Source organism: Natrix helvetica (genome assembly GCF_964273705.1).
Source record: "Natrix helvetica genome assembly, chromosome: 5".
Classification (NCBI taxonomy): Eukaryota; Metazoa; Chordata; class Lepidosauria; order Squamata; family Natricidae; genus Natrix; species Natrix helvetica.
In genome coordinates, this window is record NC_138551.1 from 116,945,154 (window position 1) to 116,965,574 (window position 20,421).

Genomic DNA, 20,421 nt, shown 5'->3' on the forward strand with positions numbered 1-20,421 from the left:
ATCCTTCCTCCTGTCAAACTTCTCCAACTGGCCGTTCCTCCGGATCCCTTTCTCTCCCACTGTGGCTGGGATCTCCTCTTTCCGGGGCTGGTCGAGGCTCCCGGGGATTTTGGGTTGGTGGTTGAAGTAGCTTGGCGGGCCGGCTGGGTTTTGCTCTGCTGTGTAAGAGGACGTCACAAATAGGCTCCAGGCACTTTGTAGTAGCTGATGGGGGAGGTAAACTCCGTGGAAGGAAAAGACGGGCGAGAAGGGAAGGGAGAAAGAGAAGCAAGGAGAGATGGAGGAGAAGGAGGGAGAAAGAGACTGTATGGGGTCCCTTCTGAAGAGGACGTTGTGAGTGTGTCAGGCTGGTTCTTCTTCAGTTATTTGTAGTTACAAAATAATCCAAAGGGAAGGAAAGGTGAAGGGGTTTATTTCCGTTCTCATTCCTCTTCTCCTTTCCCTTTTCTCTTCTTCTTCCAGTTTCCCTTCCCCCTTCCATTCATCTGTCACAGAGTTCATGCAAATTCCTCAATCTTTAGGATAACTTCAATTATCTTGTTGGACAGGAGACCACACAGAAATGACACCTTCACTTTCTTTCTTTATTTATATGAACATCCATCAAAATTTCAGACAGTTATAAAACATGTATCAGGGATAAAAAAAAGGAGCAGCAAGATGCCCCCCAGGCCCCTCCAGGACCATTTCTTACATTACTGTTACTCCAGGGCTCACATTCATGCAACACACACACCACTCGGAGCCCTGTGCTGTGAGGCTCCAACTCATCAGCGTCTCTTTGGGCCCAGAGCAGGAGACTTGCCAGCTGCCACAGAGGCTCCCCACAAAGGGCTCCGTAGCCCTTGAGACCTACCGGTCCCTCTGGGGAGGGGAGGGCAGTGCTCTGGCTAGGAGGGGGAGGGGAGGGGGCTGGGGAGGGGCAAGTGGGAGCTTCTCTTAGTGGGCGAGTTTTGGATCTGTGGGGCAGAGCGAAGCCCTCTTTCCGTCTGTTGGGCATTTGGGGGAAAAGAGGTTTTTTCCAGCTCTGGGCCAAAAAGACTTTGGAATCCGATCTTCCCTCCAATTCTGGACCAGACAGACTCTCTCCTCCCCAGCTGCCCCGTCTGCCTCCCACCTCCCACCTCCCAAAATAGGAAAACTCAAGGGAAATTAAAGGAAGAGAGATGCTTTCAGGAAAGGAGTGGGTGAGAGGACCCAGGATAGAGAAGAGAGCAGAGGTGGGATTCAGCAGGTTCTGACCAGTTCTGGAGAACTGGTAGCGGAAATTTTGAGCCGTTCAGAGAACTGGTAAATATCACCTCTGGCTGGCCCCACCCTCATCTGTTCTCTGCCTTCCAGAGTCCCAGCTGATCGGAGTCTTTCGTTGCCCTGCAGAGGAGAATGGCGCTGGAAAGCAGGTTGGCAGGGTGGGGAGGGAATGGGGGTTTTGCAGTACCCTCCCCCTGCCACGCCCACCAAGCCTCACTCACAGAACCGGTAGTTAAAAGTTTTGAATCTCACCACTGGAAGAGAGGGAGGGGGAGGGGGTGGATTGAGAGGGAGATGTGTGATCCACTTGATCCCTTTCACCTTGGAGAGAGAGATTCAACAGTCATCTCTAGTGCCTGCAAGAAACTCCTGCAGTCTTCAGAGTTCTTGGATAGGAAGCCAGTTAAGCTTCCCTTCCCTTGGTTTTCTTCTTTTTCCCTCCCTCCTTCCCTCCCTCCCCTCCCCCTCGCACCCCCTCCCCATGTCAGTTAGCACTTTGAGACCCTTCTGTGTGCTCAGTTCTTCTGGGAGCCTTCCTTATGGCTTTCACATGCACCCCTCATGTTTTCCTTTTATTCAACAAGCATTGCCTTTCTCAGGATCCCCCTCTTCCCTTGTGACACCCCCCCCATATTGAGAGGTCCTCAGTTGCTGAGGGGTCTAGGAGGGGGCGCCCCCAGCATCTCCCCACAGCTAGATCCAAGACGATGATAGAAAAGGCCAAGAAGCCTTTCCTAGGCTGATTGTGGGCTGGGGTACATAGGTTCCCCCAACAGGGCTCCCCCTGAGGGTCTGCAGGGCTTTTGAGGAGAAGGCAACACATGGGGAGCCCCCTCCTCAGGGAAGGCTCTGAGGAGGATCCTGGTAAGGAAAACACCTCTGAAAGGGTCACCCAGCGGGTCAGAGGTCACCTGATGGACATTGAAAACCCAATTGACCCACAAGAGAGACCCCGGTCCCTCCTTCCTTGCCCAGAATGGCTTCTCCTCCCCCTTTGGGCCTTTTATGGGGGAGGCAGAGAGGACAGAGGCCCCTTGGAGAGGAAGCCCTAAGATGGCCTCACCCAGCCCCTGTTTTCTAACAAGGCCATCAGGTCCTTCGTGGAAATGAGGTTTGGACAGAGACTGGCACTCTGCTTTGCAGCCCCCCAAGTCTTGGCTACATGTTTTGCTTTCCGTATTTGGTTTTTCCATCCAAATTGGGTGGCAGAGACCTTGGTGGACGCCTGTCAAACTCCGGTTACCAATCTGCATCTTTAGAGGAATTGTGGGATGAATGTAGGAAACACTAAGGAGACCTCAGCTATTCCTTGACCTCTCTTCTGACCAAACTTTGGGGGCAAGCTGGGAATAGCTGTAAATTCGATTGTTTGGATTTTAATTGACCAATCGCATTTTCCATTATTGTCAGTATTCCTCCGTTCCTTTAAATTACAATTTGCCCTGGCTGTCCAACAATTGTCCTAAAGGATCGTTGAGGTTAAAAGAACTGGAAGCCAAATACATTTAGAATATTATATACTGTCCTGGATATTGTCTCTCAAAACCTAAATTCTGATTCCCCCCCAAAAAAATATATTAATGCTATTACTTTGTCTTCTGTCTGACAATTGTCACTATTTGGTGAAGGCATGCAACTTCCTTCGGAGAATGGGACTCCATGAAAAGTCTCCAAAAAGAGAAAACGATTCTTCATGGGCCACATTAAAGGCTCTCAAAGTCTTTAATCCATGTCAATAACTTTGTCTTTTTAAGTGCATTTTTTTTCAGCACTGCAGGAAGAATAATCTGGACTTCCTGCAATAACCTCTATAAAGCATCTCTTTACCAATCCCAGAGGGTCGTACTTGTGGGTCAGCCAGGAGTTCTGCCTCTTGTGCATTGCATGAAAGAGCCTCAATGTGAAGTTTGTCCTGGAAAGTGGAGCCCAAGGGGTCTCTGGGAGCCCCTCCTCCCACCAAGGAGTCTTCCTGCCTGCTACATTGGAGGATGGAGGCAGAAAGCAAGTCAGGCTGGGATAAATCCTCTTGAAACTTGCAGAGACCTGGCTGACTTCTTCTACACAGACTGGGCCACCACAATCCTCCCCCCCCCCATGTCCCCAGGACTGTGTGGTAGACAGGAGAGAGGAGGGGTCGTAGCCCCCCCTCTGTTGAGAGAGGGCTGTTCAGTTTTAACCTAGATGGCCTCTTGGACCCCTCTTTCCAACCAGGAGTCTCCTCTGTCCAGAGGGTGGACTTTGCTCTCTCCAAAGACAGCAACACGGTCCTTTCCCCAGTTCGAAGGAGATTTCCCCTCCCCCATTTGCCCTCTGATTCAGGTGACCCTGAGGGGGCAGATAAACCCCCAGGTGGCCTCAAGGCCTCTCAGAGAGCTCATGGCTGACCTTCACAAGGCTAACCACCAAACGGCTGCAAAGAGGACGAATCCTTCCATCCCCCACCATTCAGTCAGAACTGAAGAAGCTTTTTGGATGAGAAGCGAAATGTTTTCAAGGGAAAAAACCCAAGAAATTCCACCTGCCTTTTGAAAAGCCCCTTTGGGATGTGCGCTGAAGATGCCCCAAAGAGGGATGGGGCTTTTGGAGTCCCTTCCGTGGCTGAAGAAGGAAAAGGGATGAAGTGGGAGAGCCTTTCCTTCAGGCTGCACCTCAGGTCTTGTGCAGGAGGTGCCCTTTGCAAAGAGCAGGTGAGCCTGTCAGGCCTGCTTGGGAGGGATTCAGTTTCTGCCCTGGGTGAAGGGTGTTATTGGAGGGGCAAATCCATGGGCTTAGGTGGGATTGAACCAAGGTTTGGACAGTCACTTCTCGGAAAGCCCCACAGAACCTGGCCATCCTACGGTCCACATTCAGGGCTCTGCTTTGTGACCCAGGCAAGGACACCAAAGGGGGCTTATTCTTAGCCTCCCATCCCTGAGCAGGGGTGTCCTCTGTGCTTTGCCTTCCACGGCTGGTTGCTGGCGGTTTCAGGTAGACAGAATTTAACAGAATAACAGAATTGGAAGATACCTTGGAGGTCTTCTAGTCCAACCCCTTGCTTAGGCAGAACCCCATGGATTCCCCTCTGCTGAGTGCCACTCAACTATCAACCTTCCCTTCTGAGTTGAAAGGGGGGGATTCCAAGGGAGGGAGGGGTCAAGGGTTGAGTAGAGGGAGAAGTGTTGTTTGACCTCTAGGTTACCTGGATACCTGGATTCTGTTGGAACTCTCTTCTGTTGATGGGTGGGGCCATGCAGGCTATAAAAGCTTGACTGGATGAGACAGAAACACACACACACACACACACACACACACACACACAGATAGAGAGAGAGAGAGAGAAAGACAAAGAGAAAAGACAAAGAGAAAGAGAAAAGACAAAGATACAGTCAGAGACTGAGAGGTGAGTAGGACTTGGATTCTGGTCTCAGGTATTTTTTTTCTTGCTTGGGAGTTTGACCTTGGATGGAGAGTCTTGGAGGGGAAGCACCAACAATTGAAACCAGAAATTTACTCTTCTTCCTCCATCCCTTTTCTCTTTCAGAAATGGATCCCAGTGAGCTGCTGCGGCCATCCAGCGACAGACCCCAGAACATCCTTTGGGACCCCTGGAAGGCGACTTTGTTTGTCCTTGGGGGTCTATGTCTTCATTGGCCTCTGCATATTTTGTCACCTGTGCAAGTAAGTTGCTCCTGATCAGGGAAATTGTGTCATCACAACCTGGGGAGCCCTGGGGCACTGAAAGCCCCCCCCCAAAAAAATGTTGATGGAACTAACAGGATAAAGTATAGAATCCCTCAGGGCTGGAAGGGACCTTGAAGGTCTTCTAGTCCAACCCCCAATCTTTTCTTGAAAATCTGGAGTCCCCATTAAGAATTATCTTTATTATCATTGTTAAGAAAACAATGTACCAGGCAGTTATATTTGATTCTTTTCTTCTTCTTCAATCCCCAGAAAAAGGTGTCTGCAAATGTCGCCAGAACAATGAAATGAAGATGTGGAGGGCGCCATAATAAATCCCCAATATTTTCTTGAAAATCTGGAGCCCCCTCTTAAGAATTATCTTTATTATTGGAAGGGCGGGGCTGACGTTGCTATGACACGACATGCAATCTTGGAGCTCCAGGATTGTTATGAATATCTCTGCTGCTGGATGGTCCTTTAGGACCTAAACCATCCCATAGAGACGGTGATAGAGAAGAGAAAGTCCTGCTGATCTCAGGGACATCGCAAAGACCCTGATTGATCCAGGAGAAGCTCTTTTTTCTGGTGAAAGAGAAGCAGCCATTGAAGCTGCAGAAAGTTGGGACATCCCCTGAATGGAAGAAAAGCAGGAGAGAGTGTGTGTTGAAATGGTGAGATAAATTTTACTATTAGAGATCACCCCAAAAGACTTAAAGTAAAATTAAAATTGAAGACAGAAGAGAGCAAGCGGCTAAGCAAGCCTGTATTAAACTTATTTTTTTGTAATCTTTTTTAAATTCTGCTTTTTTATGGATGGAACTTTTACAAATGCCTTTTACTTTTTAAATTGGACTGGTTTCTTTTTTCCCTCTTGTTCTATTTTTCCTTTTTTCATATTTGTGGATTATGATTTTCTTTCTTCTCTTTTTACAATGCTCGGCTGGATTGTTTGCTTTTAAGCACTTTTCCCCCCTTAAGTTCGGAATTTAAAGAGAGGGGTAGAGGCAGAGAAAAAAGAAGCAACACTGCCATCTAGAGACTGGAGGCTTGGAAACATTGTTTTTTTATTTCTTTTGAACATTTGACTCATATTTTGGGTGGGGATGGTTGAACTATGGAAGCCAACAGGAAGGAAAACTAGGAGTCTTAAATTTGGTTGCTCTGTTTTTTTATTGTTTTGTTTCTTGCTTACTATTTCATTATTATTAAAACATTCAAACTGTGTTTCTTTTGCCCCAGGACAAATTGTGGCAACCATCACATTGTTGACCAGGGCTGAACGTCTGACATCGTCTTCCATCAATGATGGTGATGTTGGGATCGATGGATTCCGGTATGGAGGCTCCACAGTGATGGAGGCCTCCTCCTCATCTTCAGCTGGTGGTTCTGGTGACACTTGCAACACCTTCAATGCAGAGGCCAATCATACATGGACCCCAAGGATGACAAAAGTTATTGTCCAGAGTCTCCGAGGAAGTTCTGAGGGCTCTCACTGGATGGCCGCACCAGTTCTGACAGATGGACCTGATGGATGGACCTGTGGCTGGATGAGTAACAAGCACAGAGCTCCACTTCGACTCAGAGGTGACCTCCTCACCTGGCCTAAACCCCATTGAGATCTTGTGGGTCCTCCTTAAAGGGGAGATTTATGGTGAAGGGAAACAGTTCACCTCTCTGAACAGGGTCTAGGAGGCTGTGGTGCCTGCTGCACAAACTGGATCCTCAACAGATCAAGAAACGGACAGACTCCATGAATGGAAGGGTTACGGTTGGTTAGAATGGTGGCTATATTGGTCACCTATTTCTTCTTTGTGAACTTTCAGAAACATTTATTTGTACATTTTGAGTTGTTTATTATTCTGTAAATAAATGAGTGAGATGGACAAATTTTCATTTTGTTGTGTAATAATTCTGCACATTAATAGTTGCCCAATAATTGGACACACACAGATATTTCCTAAGAAAGCCAAAACCTCATTTTTACTTTCTTAAATGTTCAGGTTTGAGGTTTATTAACATTTTGGTTTGACCAAGAGCACTGGAGTTCTTCAAGAACAAAATTAACCCTCCAAAATACAGCTTGCCTAATAATTGCGCACAGAGTGTAGGTACCACGACCCTCCAGTGTTCACTATCCCACTCCCACACCATGCAATTAGGGAAAAAAATGACTTCAGGTTTGAACCTCCCCCTCTTTGGAGGCCCTTCAGTACTGAGATCCCCGTGTGTGGGGGAAGAGCCGCTGGCCCATTGGGTCTCCCTCTGCCGCCCCTCCCTTCCTTATCCCCCCCCCCAGTTTCTCCCTCCCCCAACCAGCCCTTTGGGCCCCCAGGAGAGGATCAGAGGGGAGACCCTCCCCCACCTAGCTCCAGCTTTGGCAGTCAGGAGCTCAGCCGGCCTGAGGAGAGAGCAAGAAGGCCATGAGGAAACTCCAGGGTTTAAACCAATATCGACTTTATTCAAGGTGCTAAAAGAAGAGAGAAGGTTCCACACACACAACACGGTTTAAAAAAGGAGGGAAAAAACTCCACAATTCCAGCTATATCCACTTTTCTCCTTTGCCAACTCTAGAGATTCCGGCCACAAAATGGAGGACTTTGCAGGGCCTGTGCCAGCTTTAGCTGTCCCTCTCACTGCCTGTAGGGGGCAGTCTATAGTCTGGCCTGGAGAGGATCGCTGATCTTATGATGTGACTCCATGACTTTTTGGGGGAGGGAGGAAGACACAGTTGGGGAGAAATATCCTCCCCCCTCTCTCATTGACTTTGGGGTGCAGAAGAAAAAGGAGGTGTCTTCATCCAATGCATGGTGGGGATCACAGGGATCCTCCCAGGAAAGCAACTGGAAGAGAGTTATCATGGGGAGTCTCATTCAAATGGCTGGCTTAACAGAGCTTCCTTACTAGCAGGCAGTCTACCCCTGGAAGCGCTAGGCCTCTTGTATAAAAAGGGAAAGGCTGATCTTTTGCCTTCCTTAACAGCCGGATCTCTCAACATTGGGACTTGTCCAAAAGAGAGCCATTGATTTGGGCCCCAGCTTCATTCAGCTATACAATATTTTGCTTGCGTAGAATGTGCTCTATGAATACATTTTTTTCATGGCTTTTTCTCCCTCTGTTTAGACAATAGGAAAAAGAGAGTTTGTGCAGAGCCTCCAGATCAGTCTCCGTTCTTCAACACAGAAAGGTCACCCTCCCCCCTCCATAGCCAAATCCCCTCTTGCTTCCTGGACACCTCCCGCCATCACTCAACTGACCTCATAGCAGGGCCAGAGTGGCTGAGAATTGGGATGGACAATATGGACCACATACGCTCAGCCTCTCTTCCTAGCCACAATAGACTCAACAACAGACTGTTGCCTCACACACACTCCTAAACAGTGTGTCTATGTGGCAGCAGGAAGGCAGTTGGGATCAATCTCACAACACTCATGTAGAATGCAGAATAGCAGAGCTGGAAGAAGCTTGGAGATCTTCTAGTCCAAGTCACTGCTCATCCTATGGTCCCTGCTGCAGATCAAAGATTGTGAATCCCTGTTGACACCGGTTTCTGTGGAATCAAATGCAGGACCCCCAAAAGCCAATAATTAAAGGCTCACTGCAGTTCTTATTTATTCTGTGTCCATTGGAGGAATTTTCCTCCTAAAAATAATGGGAGGAACCCCTAAAGATAAAAGAATGCACTTATATTTCTACATTTCAGGAAAAGAGGACAAACATCATATATATGCATATTTAATAGATGAGGAAAGCATGAATATTAATAACCAGCAAGACTCAAGCTACCTCCCCACCCATGTACTGTCGCTACCCTTAAGATAGAGTTATTATGTAAATAACGAGAAACATATCACTTGTATTCCCATAGCAGCTTGGATAAAATGAATTTAGAAATGAGGACATTAAGGTTGTCCCATGCATCCCTTATATCTTTCTATCTTGCTAACATGCTCCCATTCCTCCAAGAAATCTTCCAGACACTTTTTATTTATTTCAACAAAAAAATAATTGATCACTCATGTGGAAAACAGCTTAAACCATTTTATAGTTTTGTTCTGTTGGAACATGTTAAGAGTTGAAATTTCTCTGTCTCACATTTTTATATTTCTTCTGGCTGTTAGCTGTTCCTTTGTATTTAGGTTTGGCCTCAGAATGATAATGTGACACTTGGGGATGAAGATGCAGACCAGCAGACCAGCACTGGAGGCCAAGATGGAGAAGACCTGCACAGCCACCATGTATTTCCCTTTGGTGCTCAGGTAGGTGGGCACAAAAGTTACCCAGACGCTGCAGAAGACCAGCATGCTGAAGGTGATCAGCTTGGCTTCGTTGAAAGCCCCAGGCAGATTCCTGGCCAGGAAAGCCACCGTGAAGCAGATGGCAGCCAGGAAGCCCATGTAGCTGAGGGTGACGTAGAACATGACAACAGCCCCTTCGTTGCATTGCAGGATGATCTCTCCAGGCTGGGAGTGGAGGTCAGAGTCAGGGAAGGGGGGAGAAACTCCCAGCCAGATGGAGCAGATGATAATTTGGAGAGCAGAAGAAGAAAGGATGATGGAGTTGGCCAAGCTCTTCCCCAACCATCTCTTCACTTGGTTTCCCGGTTTTGTGGCCAGGAAAGCCAGCACCACCGTGATGGTTTTGGCCAAGAGAGAAGAAATGGCAACTGAGAAGATGATGCTGAACACTGTTTGTTGGAGAAGGCAGGTGACTTTCCTTGGTTGACCAATGAAGAGAGAAGGAGATAAGAAGCAAAGCAGGAGGGAGACCAGGATGATGTAGGAGAGGTTCCGGTTGTTGGCTTTGACAATGGGAGTTTCTTGGTGTTTAATAAAGATGATTAAAACAAGGACTGTGATTAGGAACAAGAATAGGGCAAAAGAGACCAGGGTGATTCCCAGATGTTCTTCATAAGACAAGAAGGTTATAATTTTGGGGATACATTGGACTCTTTCCACATTTGGATATTTGTCATCTGGACACTTGGTGCATTTTTCTGTATCTGAGAAAACCAAAATTTTAAAGAGTGTTTCTTTAACATTCTGTCCTTTTACATTTCAAAAAATATATTCTTTGGACAATATGTGATAAGTGGAACATTTTTCAATATGCATAGCTTAACTGAATAAAATGAGAATACCATTTTCTAAAACCTGTAAAGTCTATTTAATTGTGAGATATCCTAAGAAACTGCATTTTGAATTAACAAGAAAACAGTGGAGCTCCACTCTTTTTTTTCAATTTCCACTTTCATGAAAATGCTCTGGATGAATCCAGTTTCACATTTGCTCTGGCGTGACCCACCTTCCTGAGTGGAGATGGTCCCATCTGGACAAGGAACGCAGTCATAGCAGCAAACTGGCTCTCCTTCTCGAGCCCTCTTGACAAAGCCAGGATGACAACTTTCCACACATTTGGACTCAGGCAGGGACTGAGCAGAGAAAGAAGGAATGGCAAAGAAAATGTATTAGGACTCTCCATCCATGGAAAAATTGGGGGGAGAAATGGCCATTAGACAAGTAGGTTCTGGGCTTCACGTAGGTAAATATGAAATCTCTGACTTCTTCCAAATAAATGTAGGAGACATAACAGTGGCAGATTCTTGATGTAGTTCCTCCTTTTTGCTTCTTGCATATCCAATTACAATAAAAAAACTTTTCTACTTAATAAAACTGGAGGGATGGAATTGAGAAAAGATTTAAAGATTTCTCTTTAAAGAAAATCAGTGGGTTTCTGCTCATGGCATGCATTCCCCTACTCTTCATTTATTTATGATGATTTACTCTTATTAAATTTTAGAACAAATTATTGTTAAAAAACTTATTAAATTGTTACTCCGTTAAATTTATTACAATAGAATAAGATGATTAAGAAAGACATACTTAAAAGATCTGGAAAGGTTTTCCTGGACTACATAAAACATTGCAAAGCTGTTCTGCTTTGAAAGTTATCCAAAACAGTCTCCTAGTTAAGATAAAATATAAATTTCCTTACAAATTAAGGCTGTTAGCATTTAAAAATATGTTCTTTTTATTTCTATTCCCCCCCCTTCAGTTCCTATGGCTGCCATGCTGCTGAAATGAGACTAAAACCGTCTAATTTCTAGAACTTAGTGAGATGAGATGGAGGTGAGGTCATGAGAATGGGTCCCTCCAACAGGCACCTTCTGCTGGAGCAGGTGGGACATGAGAATGAAGGGATATTTCAAAGGCCCATCTAGTTATCCAAGACAAGATCCTTTCTGCTGAAGAACTACAATTAGTTCTGACACCAACTGGCATGGAAAGAGAGACTCAAGAGACAGGGAGCTTTAAGTGTAAGGTCTGCCATCTTCAGCATTTTCTGCTTTACTGGCATCCTGCCATAAAGTGCAGGGAAGGAGGGAATTTTGGAGAGGGGGGGAGTGACCCAGAGGTGTCAATCCAGAACAAACTGGCCAGTCAAGGACGAAGCTGTGAGAACAGAATGCGGAACTCCACCGAAGAGGCGCCAAACAGCAAAATCGTTCCCAAAACATCTAATTCGAATATCATTGGACACTGACAGATTGGTCAAGGGCGGGGCAGGGAAGAGGGAAAATGCAGTCTTTGCGCAGGAATATTCAGATCCAGCTTTGCTTGTGCTGTAACCGCTTGACTTTAGTACAAGCAAACCTTTCACTTCAAGAATGGAGCCGAGGGTCTTTCTTTCTTCAGGGCTCAAGTGGGGACAAGCCTGGCATTAGCTAACACTCAAGATAAACAAAGGCATTCAGGGGGTTTCCTGACGAAGTGCCCTCCTAATAAACAAAGGCCAAATCTAAGTAGGGTTTCCCTTCAAATTCTCCCTTGTTATTTCCAATACGAGGAAGAGCTTTCCTTTGGGTCAAAGTCTTGTTTCAGTGCTTCAGCTGTCTGGGTCAGGGCACATCAGAGGATTCATGGTGGTTTCATGTGGACTGAGAGCCTTGGAGTTCCTTCCTAGGAGCAGGAGGCTGATTGCTGTATCCTAAGGCAGTGAAAGGGAGGCAGGGATAACTCTGACCACGTCTGGTCTCCTTCAGAACATCCCAGATTATTAACCTGCCCATTGAGGGGACACTTTTCCCCAAGCAGGACGAGATGAGGCTTATTTCCCAATGGGACCAAAAGGACCTCCATCCAATCCTGAGTCTAAGAAAACAGGTTTCTGCTTCCCAAATTCAATTCTCAGTGAAGGTCAACCATCTGGGGGACTAGGCTTAGTCCATTTGAAATAGGACCTCAAGGCTATGGAAAACAGAAAAGACACCAAACTTTCTCCCACCTTGTTGAGCAACTTTAGCTGGGAAAGAGCATCTTGGTTGACGATGAATTTCTGTCTTACAAAGGTCCCCAGTTGCTCTTCGACGGCATCCTTCTTGGGGACAACCAAGAAACCACAGATGATCAGATCTCCTACTATATCTTCTTTTTGGTCCAAATAGAGTATAAAGTTGGAAATATTGCAAAAGCCATTCTTCTCCAGAAAGAGATGAAACTAGTGTTCAGGAATTTCAAAAGCAGAAAACTCCATTTCTTATCTTTCTTCTACAATTGTTCTAACTTGTAAATAGCCTTAGTTAAGAGAACAAGGTGTTATCATTATACTCATAAGTGGACATAAAAGGTTGGGAAAAAATTGTCAATCATATATTGATAAAATGTAATTGGTCAATTGTAGGGAACATTCTAGTGCAGGTGACAAATGAACTGAACAACAACAAAAAAGTTAATAAACTTAAAAGCAACAGGAAGCATGGATTTGTCAAGAAGAAAGTTGTCAGGCTAATCTCCCTGTCAATGCAGAGGGAAATGTGACCACCTGAGCTAGTTCTACTTTATTGCAATTCTACATTAACAGAATGTTATGTTGGAAAGTACAAATCTCCCATCAACTCTTTTTTCAGACTGAGAAGACAGGGAATTTCTGAGTTTCTTCCTCTCTCGTTATGCAGCTGCAGGCATCCCCCCCCCCCCTATCTGATTCTTCCGTAAGCAGCATTACTTCTCTCTATTTGAAAAGTCACTCTCACCTATGATGGAGTTCAATGTGCAGCTAAAGCAGTGGTGTAAAGCAGAAGGTTTGATGTTAGTCATGAACATTGGTCTGATCAAAAGCTGTACAAAAGAGATGGTTTGCATCCATCGCCGAAAGGGACTGAATTCCTTCATACTAAATTCAGGGGTTTTCTGGAGAAACATTTGAACTGAATAACGGAGACAGAAAGTTAATCGATACAAAACATTTCTGTCCCCAGCAATCTAAACCCAATAGGGTTCTCTGTGTTTGTAACGTAGATGTTTGTGTGGTTAAGAATATTGAGGTTGCTGTTAAGAAAACTCAAACTTTTGACGGTGTGTGCCATACCATATGCGTGAATAAAACAGGTGATGCGCATGAAGGGGAACTCAGACCCAAAACAGATTATGTAGAAAACAAACCCAGGATCAGTCAAAAAGAACTCAGGTGCCTATACTCCAATGCAGAAAGTAGGAGGAATAAACAGGGTGAACTAGAAATCCAAGTATATGAGGGCAAATGTGATATGGCTGCCATTATGGAAACTTGGTGTGATGAAAGCCATGAATGGACTATGCAGCTAGAGGGATTTCAATGATTTAAAAGAAACCAGATAAAACTAGACCAGATAAAAGAGGAGGTGGAGTTGAGCTATATATAAGAAATAGCTATATCTCTACAGAATTCAGCAGAACAATGATGAAAACCATCTTGAATGCATTTAGGTCAATATAAAAGGGGGAAATGGCACTGCTACACTACAGGCCTCCCAACCAAGCAGAAGAAATAGATGAACTTTTTACTCTTCAGTTAAGTAAGGTATGTAGGAAGGACACCACACTAGTAATGGGGGACTTTAACTACCCTGACATCAACTGGGAGACAAACTCTGCACCTAGTGGAAGATCAAAAAGATTCCTGACAAACCTAGCAGACAACTTTGTCTCCCCAAATGTAGAGAAGGGAAGAAGAGGGTCAGCCACACTGGACTTAATTCTCGCTAACAGAGATGAAATGATAGGTTGCAGGAAACTTGGGGGGGGGGGGGACCATGCATTATTGGAATTCAACATTATGCAAGCACAAGCAACAGAACAGAGTCAAGTAAGAGTCTTTATCTTTAAGACAGCATATTCAAAAAGATTTGAATAAACTTTGAGAGAGCTTGGGAAGGATTTCATGGATGAGAGTCTTTCAAGGGGAAAGCAAACCAAGAAGGTTAGTGAAATTTTGAAAAGTGAGATTATAAAAGCCCAGTTTAGCACAATTCCAATGAGGAAGAAAAAATTAAGAAGTTTCAAAAGAAACCAGTATGTTTACACAAAGTACTCTTTCAAATGTACAGGTATAGAATACGTGGTACTGGCTTAATAGTAGTAACTGCAAGAAGGGTCTTGGAGTCCTAGTGGAGTAAGTGGACAATCACTTAAATATGAGCTAGCAGTGTGCTGCAGTGGCCAAAAAAGCCAACACAAATTGACACCTAAGCTATATCAACTTAGGGACAAAATCAATACCTCTTGAAGTGTTAATAGCTCTTTATGATATCATGATAGGACCACACTAGAATACTGCATCCAGTTTTGGTCACTATATTATTAAAAAGATGTAGAGATTCTAGAAAGAGTGCAGAACTATTAGGGGGCTGGAGGCTAAAACATACGCAGAACAGTTGCAGGAATTGGGTATGTCTAGTCTAGTGCAAAGAAAGACTAGGGGTGACATGATAGCAGTGTTCCAATATCTAAAGTGCTTGCCAAAGAAGAAGGGGTCGAACTATTTTCCAAAACGCCAGAAGACAAGACAAGAAGCAATGGAAGAATGATACTAATCAAGGAGAGAACAAACCTAGAATTAGGAGGGAACTAACCTAGAACCTAGAACTAAGGAGAAATTTTCTGACAGTTAGAACTATCAATCAGTGGAACAACTTGCCTCCAGAAGTTGTGGGTACTTCAACACTGAATGTTTTTAAGAAAACATTGAGAACCATTTGTCTGAAATGCTATAAGTTTTCCTGCTTCAGCAAGGGGTTGAAGACCTTCAAGATCCCTTCCAACTCTGTAATTCTGTTCTTCCTTTTCTTTATGTATCTATCACTAGACTTCCTAAACTGATTATGCTGGTCGTATAACTTGATTTCAGTAAAAAAAAAACAACCCTAAGAAACAATTTTGTGATGCGCTTAGAAACCTAGTTAAGTGAGGGTGGCGAGTATGATAACTAAGTGGATAAAAATCTCTTCAAAATGTTACTCATATAATTTTTAATCCTTTTAATCTTTCCCATCAAACTTGGAGGGAATGAACAACAATTTGCCCTTGGTCATTAATTTTTCTATGTTCTCATTGATGAGGTCTTTCTTTGCACTAGACATACCCAATTCCTGCAACTGTTCTGCATATGTTTTAGCCTCCAGCCCCCTTCTGCACTCCTTCTAGAATCTCTACATCTTTTTAATAACATGGTAACCAAAACTGGATGCAGTATTCTAGTGTGGTCCTATCATGATAAATGTCTGTGATACAAGATTTAATGTGTGATTTATAATAACTCATAGAGCTAATTTGATCTGATTTAAACAAAACCAAGTTTCCAGAAGAATATCTATGATTCCCTCTTAGAGAGAGGTGCACAAGTAAAACGCAGTGGAAAAATATCTGATTTTTAGCAAACTAGGAGTTGATAAACTATAGTATCTCATATGATAATTTTAATGATGACTAGAAGAAGTATGAGGGATACCAAACTTGTTAAGTATATTAATGAAAATGATCTCAGAATAGTAGTTGAATGCAAACCGAACGTGAGTCAACAGTGTTATGTTGTGAGTAAGAGTTCATGGAAAGAATGCATCCATAAGAATCTCAGGAACTCATCATCCTGATTTGAGGAGATCCCAACTCAAGTACCAGATCCCTTGCAAGGTACCATGCTTGGAGAAGAATTTGCACAAAACCTGGGCCAGTTTCAGGGAAGGGCAAGGAAGCCAAGGAAGAGATCAAAGGAGCAGCTCTTAGCCTTGAGGAAAGACAACAAGAAGAGCTGAAAATCAAAAGGAGTCTGGGAGAACTAACACAACCTCTGAGTTAGAGAAGGGAAGATACAGCACTCTTCCAACAACTGAAAGATGTGGCACACAAGCTGAAGAACCTTTCACGGCTGTTCCAGAGTGTGGGTAATGGAAAAATTAACAAAGCCACAAGGGAGGAGATTCTGGCTGAATGAGAGGAACCTAAACGGAGGAGCCCTTTTAGAGTTGAGCCAGTGAATGACAGTCCAATCTTCCCTTCCCATGTTGCCTTAATGGGAAGACTGAGTAGCCATGAGTCCAAAAAGCTTTAACTGTGATTCCTGTAGAGAGGAGGGGTTGGGCTAGATGGTCTCATGGTCTCCTTTAAATTTACAGTATAAAGGTAAAGTTCCACGATGCTAATCACAAATCTATACATACTGCAATTTGTTTAAAATTACATACATCATTTTAAAATTAGCAATGCTTAGTGTCAAAATTTATCTCTCGTGGTACCTGCTCTTTGGATGATTATGTTCTGAGCAATTAAATGGGCCAAATCTATTGTCCTTTTGTAGCATAGGTAGATTGAGATGGTTCCCCTCCTTCTCCTCTGGATTGTCTCCTCCAAAGGATCTAAGATTAATTGATCCATATCAGGACCCCCATACCTGCCACAGCTGCAGCCTTGGAGACCCCAATATCTTTTCTCCCTCTTTCCTTCTCCTCAATCTGGAGGAATAGGCAACATTCAAGGCCTGGGCCAAAGTCTTAATTATACTGTAGTAATGGTGGTAATTTTTGATCAGTTTTCGGTTCCTTTTCTCCTGGGTCTCCAGTGGGGCTTTCTGGGTGCATCTTCTGCGACCTTTGACAGAAAAGACATTCTTTGAAAGAGAACAATGAAAATAAGGATCTTGAAACTGATCTTCCACAAATAAATTGGGTTCAAAGGCAGAATCCTTTGGCCTTTCTTTTGTCAGATAACGAAAGCTCCAAATACTATGTATGTATTTGAGAAGTCTGTGCTTTGTGATTGTATACACTGCAAAAGTTGTGAGGATCCAGACTTTCCCTTCAATGGGTCCTGGCAAATGCCTAAGTGTTAAATGGAAAGGAAGAATTCTGTCCCAAATGGAAACAAATTCTATGAAGTGAACAAAGACATTCACTTGTCTCCATTTCAAGATGGCATCCCTGAGGGTTGCTGTATGGCCAGTTATTGTGAATAGTTGTGATATAATAACACAAATTCCGTTCCTGACAAGCATAGGAGTAAAAGTCCTCATGAAATTCTCTCCCTTCTCTGTGTCTGAAGCAAAAAGGCCAATGAAGGTCCATCTGAAATGCAGGAGCAGTTGGATAATTGTTGGGTAGTGGAATCCTTCTTTGGGGAGCATCTGGTGGAAAAAGGGGAATTGACTTTTATCACTCAGAGCCTCTGAAGCAGTTTCAATCCTGATCTGAGAAAGCAATGAGGAATGTTGTGTTATGCTTGGGATCAGATGGAGTCCAAAATATTAGATTTTAATAAATTCTCCCTGGTTCTTATTTACATAATTTATTATTGACTAGCCATTATTTAAAATATTAAAGAGCGTTGACAAAACAATATATAAAAATGGAATACAAAAAACAAATAAATAATAACAAAAATGCAAATTTTATTTCTGTATCACCTCTACAATTTACTGCAATTTGACTCAAAATATGCAAGTTTCAACTGAAATGTTTTGTTCCAATAAGGGGCCGTAATATATGTTACCTCTGAGGATTGCAACGTCTTTCTCTGCCACTATATGCCAGATTCTTTGTGCAAAAAATCTTTTTACTGTCTTGTCCAATCATACAAAAGAGATCACAGCTCCTAATGTAATTTTGGTCTTTGATTGAAATCTTGTCTGTTCTAACAGACACAATTTTGGGAATTTGTCAGTTTACATAGCTTTAATTTTACACCAATAACTATATGTCCTGGTTTTAGATAAAGAAGAAATTCCCAATTCGGCTCTGAGGGCAGCAGCTGAAGTCCTTTTGTCTACCCTCAAAATACTCCACAGATTCTGTGGTTGGGTTTATTCTACTAGTGACATATATTAAAGCCCCAAACTTCACTTTGATATATGAGCTTGGGAGTAACTTTAGCATTACATATTTTAATAAATCGGAAGAAAGATGGTCAGCTACTTTTTTAAAGGTTATGTACAGTAATAAATTCACTCATGCCCTTTCTGTAAGTGGCTCTTTGGATGATGAGGGAAACAATATCCAGTCTCAAAGAAAACTACCCCTATGTAAGGAAAGGTGCTACTTGCTATATCAGCTCAAAATAAATTAGGCACCTATGGCCGTGATTTTGTTTTCTGAAGATCATAACTTTTGGCTTTGATTTGACAATAATCATGCAATAATTATGTCAGTAGGAGATTTTCTTAACAGCCCGCACAATCCAACATACAAGAATGTTAAGAGTATCATTTTATCAGAGTAAACCAGGGTGTTCCAACATGTATTTAGCTCCTTAGACATGTGAACTTCAGGTTCCTTCATTAGTGCAGGTGAGTCATTCATATCTAGACTGAATAACAAGGGTTCAAATATACATCCATTCCTTCCTCCTTGCTATGTATCAATCCTCCTTCTCATTGCTCCACTGAGCCCAAACCTCCCTCTCAAACAAGGGCTTGGAGAAAGGGCTTGGATCAGGCCCAACAGTCGGAGCTCCATTTTAAGGGCAATGCATTTCATCCATAATATTTCTCCTTTTACCGTGTCAAATGTTGCACTGACATCTTAAAGACAGCAAATTATGGTTTGCCTGATTGATATACTGTATGTTCTGATTAGATATTTCAATACAAAGCTGTTGTCAATATTGTATTATTAATTCATTTCTTATACAGATTTACATAACTTTTAACCCTACCTAAAGCCTCTTATTGTTTTGCAAAGAAGAATTGTTGCTACCCAATCTCAAGTTTACTGAAGAGGATCATGGTATATATTTTAGCCAGAATATCTGTTAGACAAGGCCTGTAATTGCTAGAGTCCCTCTTCACTTGTAGGGTGAAGGTAACTCTTGAATTCCATAGATTGCATCTACTCCACACCACCACCACCACCACACTTACTTTACCATATTGAGCAAAACACACCCACCCTGTTGGACTTTATAGGTGCCTCCTAATGTTGACATCTGGATGGAGATGTCTCTGTAAGCTCCATCAGTAAAAGCTAGAAGGTTTGTAGAAAGGGCTTGGATCAGGGCCAACAGTGTCATTTTGAGAGCAATCAGTTTCCCCCATATTTCTCTGTTTATTGTGTCAAATACTGCATTAACATCTACAGTGTTTCCCCCAAAATAAGACCAGGTCTTTTATTTTTTTTGCCACCAACAAAGGCACCAGGTCTTATTTTAGAGAGGGGGGATGTTGTCCACTGACTCACCTCACTTGCGCACATCATCCCCGCCTCCTTTTTGCTGTCAGAGGCCTTCAGGAATTTCTTCTGCTGCCGGCAAGATCTGCAAGATTTCCCTGAAGGCCTCTGGATCGATCCAGAGCTCTGTTGTCAGCTGCCTTCAGAAAAGCCTTGCAGGCAGAAGAAGTGGGCCATCAAGGCAGGTGTTGGGTGTGCGAGGCCTGGTGGGAAATGTCCAAAGGTAAGTAGTAAGGCAGCTCCATCCCCCTCAGCCCCACCCTAGCTTATTTTTTACCTGTGCACCCTGGAGAGAATGGGGTCCTAATTAGGGCTTATTTGGGGGGGGTAGGGCTTATATTGGGTGCACGTGTAAAATTAAGCTAGGACTTACTTTTGGGGTAGGTCATATTTTCAGGGATACATGGTATAAAGCCAGTGTTGAGGCCAAATTTTACATATGTGTAGTGATTTTATTTAGCTGTCTATTATACTCATTTATTCCTTTCTCTCTCTACTATGTATGGGAGTTTTCGGGCTAGCTACATTCTTAAGGTGGTGGGTGAAGGAGTGAATAGATAGTGAGGATTGTTTTGGCTAGGTGACCCTTTTTCCTGTAGGAAAAGAGGTTGCTCCTGCTGAAGACAGAAGGTGGAGTTTGAAGACACAGGGCAATGTGAAATGGAAAAACATACTCCACAACTAGGCATATTTTTAAAATAATTAAATAGCCAGTAGAAAGTCCTCTCCAGGGACCTTATTGCTCTTCAGGCCTTTTATGGTGAATTTCATCATGAACATAATAGAGTAAAACATAGTTGATATTATTGCTAATATGGAGGAAAGCAGATCTTAATTCCAGGGAGAAGATATGGTTGCATCTATTGCTCACCCACCACCATCCCACTCACTTTACCAGATGGGAAAACACACACACACACACACACACACACACACACACCTGTGGGACTTTGTAAGGTTCTGCTAATGTTGACATCTGGATTGAGACGTCCCTCTCAGCTGCATCGAAAAGAACCAACAGGTCGTCCTTCCTTCCACAGCCG

At 43.5% G+C, this 20,421-nt stretch overlaps 1 long non-coding RNA gene across 1 annotated transcript; it reads left to right on the forward strand.

The window, feature by feature from the left end:
• The first annotated feature begins 4,459 nt into the window (after positions 1–4,459).
• LOC309392409 lies at positions 4,460–6,655 on the forward strand. Its single transcript, XR_014175440.1, has 4 exons — positions 4,460–4,630; positions 4,772–4,908; positions 5,182–5,582; positions 6,151–6,655. It is a non-coding gene; the product is annotated as an uncharacterized lncRNA (long non-coding RNA).
• The last annotated feature ends 13,766 nt before the right edge of the window (positions 6,656–20,421 follow it).